The sequence below is a fragment of the Solanum pennellii genome, chromosome 10 (genome assembly GCF_001406875.1).
Source record: "Solanum pennellii chromosome 10, SPENNV200".
Classification (NCBI taxonomy): Eukaryota; Viridiplantae; Streptophyta; class Magnoliopsida; order Solanales; family Solanaceae; genus Solanum; species Solanum pennellii.
In genome coordinates, this window is record NC_028646.1 from 62,743,768 (window position 1) to 62,747,590 (window position 3,823).

The following is a 3,823-nucleotide window of genomic DNA, read 5'->3' on the forward strand; positions in this document are numbered from 1 at the left end:
TTTATTTATAAAATTAATTATTTTAAATTGTTTAAACTCGAGAAGCTTGATAATTAATTACCATCGAGGCGGATCGAAATTTGGGTGTCAACAAATATATTTCCCTATTATGGTTAAATTTTAGATTTAGTTTTATATGAACATATTCTTCTATTATGATTAAACTTTAGATTCACTTTTATACTAATGTATTTTCCTATTATGGTTGTAACTTTAGATTTAGTTATATATTAATATATTTTCCTATTATGTTAAACATTAGATTTTTGTTCTGTAATAATATATTTTCCTATTATGGTTTAAGTTTAGATTTAGTTATATATTGACATATCTTCCTATTATAGTTCAATTTTAGATTTAGTTTTATATGAACATATTTTCTTATTATGGTTAAGCTTTAGATTTAGTTTTGTATTAACATATTTTCCCATTATGGTTAAACTTTAGATTTAATTTTATATTAATATATTTTCATATTATGGTTTAACTTTAGATTTGTTTTAATTATTAACATATTTTCCTGTTATGGTTAAATTTTAGAATTAGATCTATACTAACTTATTTTCCTATTATGGTTAAATTTCAGATTTAGTTTTATATGAACATATTTTTTTACTATGGTTTAAGCTTTAGATTTAGCTTTATATTAACATATTTTCCTATTATGGTTAAACTTTAGATTTAATTTTATATTCATATAATGGTTTAACTTTAGATTTGGTTTAATTATTAACATATTTTCCTATTATGGTTAAACTTTAGAATTAGATCTATATTAACTTATTTTCCTATTATGGTTAAATTTCAGATTTAGTTTTATATTGACATATTTTTCTGTTACCATTAAATGTTAACTTTAATTTTATATTAATATATTTTCCTATTATGGTTTTTAGATTACTTTTATATTAACATTTTTTTTTAATTATGATTACATTTAAGGTTTATTTTTGTTAATGCAAATGGAAAGTTTGATTTGCTTTTTACACAAAAAATTTCTATCTACAAGTTGATAAATTATAAAATTGATTTCACTTACTAATTTTCTCTATGATGAAGATATTATTTTTATTTATAATAGAAATTTAGTTATGTGCCACTTGATAAAAAATTTAACGTATATAAATAGTCGCGATATCGTCTTCTCATAAGTATCATTTACTAAAAGCATTTCATAAATCGTGTTTTATCAATTAGCCATGGAGAATAAGAAGACTAAAGGACGTCAAAAGATACCAATGAAAAAAATAGAAAATGAAAAGGCCTTGTTAAGTTCATTTTCGAAGCGCCGTACTGGTTTGTTCAAAGCAGCGAATAATCTCGTAAAAGAATTTGATGTTGACATTGGAATAATAGTGTTTTCTCCTACTGGTAAGCCTCATTCATTTTTTCACCCTACAGTTGATACAGTCATTTCTCGTTTTCAGAATCCTGATATGCAGTTAAGTGATGAAACTCACCTGGCCATGGTTTTTGCTCGAAATTCGGTGAATCAACTCGAAAAAAAACTTGAAGAACTTGACATCAAAGAAAAAATTGAAATTGATCGAACAAATTATCTTGACCAAATGACAGAAACTAGACAGAAAGGTTGGTGGGAATCAATTGAGCAACTTAATGAAGATGAAGTGTCCAAGCTTGAAGCATGGTTGAATGTTGCTAGTTTACTATGCACTACCGTTTGAACCAATCAATTGTTTCATCCTAATTGGGATGTGAATCTTGTGGAGTGTTAAGTTTGAATGAGATCACACATAAGTTATCTTAGGTTATCAAATCCAGGTTCAGGGTTTCGATTCAGGTTTTAGTATTTAATTTTTAGAGTTCAGGATTAAGTCATGGTCATGGTCAAGGTAAATATTTGGCGTTAGAATCAAGATTCAGGGTTCAGATTCAAGGATAGAGTTCAAAATTTAAGGTTTAGGGTTCTAGAAAGTTCAAATTTATATTATTGAGATGTTGAGTTTTTGTTTTGCCTTTTATTTTATTTTAATAATATTACAATCATGTAAGTTGCTATGATTTTCATTAATAATATATGATCTAGTTGTTTATATTATTTTCTCATTTAAATAAAAGAATATTCATATCTCTTTTTGATTTTAGATTTTAAAGATTATTTTTCAAATTCAACTCAAATGTTGTCAAACCTTATCATATGCATTATTATAATTTAATCAAAATATTTAATTGAACCAAACTTCTTTTGTTATTTGGTTTAGGATTATAACTTTTTTTAAAATAATTTATCAATTGACTTGTTATATCATGTTCTATATCTATAATACTAGTGGAAGTTGCTCATGCTCTGCACGAGCCCAATGACTTAGTATTAAAAATTGAATGCGCCATTAATTAAACTTCATCGCTAATTTGTTGCTTCGTACTAAATGAAATGATAATAATAATCAGAAGATTGTTGCATAGAACATAAAATTTATCTAATTTCCTTATAAATAACTATATAAAAAAACATAACATACAAATGTTGTCCCCAAATTTTAATAGAGCCTCAGTTACTCCATTTTTTAAAACCATAATGTTGCTTGTTGCGTATTGGTTGTACCATTATCCTCACTATGCTATTAAGTACCTTTGTCATTGCAGGTTGGTGCAACATATCTTGTTCAACCAAAATTGTTTAGGCTACTTTCTTCCATTGTTTTGGACTTGTTGAAATTACTTTATCCTCCAACTTTCTCAAGAGAGTGAATTATACTTTGTTTATCATCTCAACATTTAAGGAACAAACAATTTCACTTTAAAAAAGTTTAAGAAGGTAATACGATTAATATAGTATATAAGTGTATAGATAAGAATTGAATAATTTTGGGGGNNNNTTGAGAAATATTAAGAAAAAAAAAGGTTTTAAAAAAATAATATTCTTAAAGAGGGCCGTCATAACAAGTTTGGGGGTCTTAAGCCTAATTTTACAAAGAGGCCTTATTATTTTAGTTGACAAATATATATTGAATAATTATAATATAGTTAGTGTGATCGTACAAATGAGGTATGGAGAGACAGAATTTATGTAGACATTATGAAGTAAGAATGCAAAAAATTGTAAATTTTCAATGAAAATTATGTCATATAAAGTTCAAATAATTAAATATGATTTAAAAACTTTTAAAATACGATGATACTGAAATAGTATTGCGATGAATTTGATAAGTTGACAAATAATATTAAAATAGTGTTGATTAGTTTTAGTGCTTTAAATTTGAATAAGACACCAAAAATAAATTTATATTTTTATAAACACACAACAATAGATTTTACATCATGCAGAATGTTTGAACATTTGAGAGACTTTGCAATATTCAATAATGAAAGAAAAAAATAGTGAAAGAAGAATAAAAAGAAGTAAGTATAAAAACATGTTGGATATGTAGCAAGAATTGATGGGAAATAGAGGGAAGGAGAGGAATTTGAAAAATTTAGAACTTGAAAGGTTGGGAACTTGAAAAGTCCTCTAATGCTTTAATGAAAAAGGCAATAGTCCCTCATCGGTAATGGAAATGAAAATAGGAGAGTTTAAATAAATAAACACTCCTATTTATTGTTAAAAGGGTTGGAAAGAGGGACCCCCCTCGCGCCGTTGTCGTCGCTCGCTCGCTTTGGCTTTGGCAAATGATCGATCGAGAGATAATTTTTTGGACAAATTTATTTTATTTATTTATTTAATTAATTAAATGACCAAAAATTATTTTTCAATTAATTAGTTGATAACAGAAGTTAACCGAAATGTTTTCAACTTTTTAGTTAACCCGACCCGACTCGGATCCGCGCGCGTGACCCGTTTTAAATTCCGTTATATTTAAAA

The 3,823-nt window shown here is 26.3% G+C and overlaps 1 pseudogene; it reads left to right on the forward strand.

Moving 5' to 3' along the window:
* The first annotated feature begins 1,199 nt into the window (after positions 1-1,199).
* LOC107001464 lies at positions 1,200-1,708 on the forward strand (annotated as a pseudogene).
* The last annotated feature ends 2,115 nt before the right edge of the window (positions 1,709-3,823 follow it).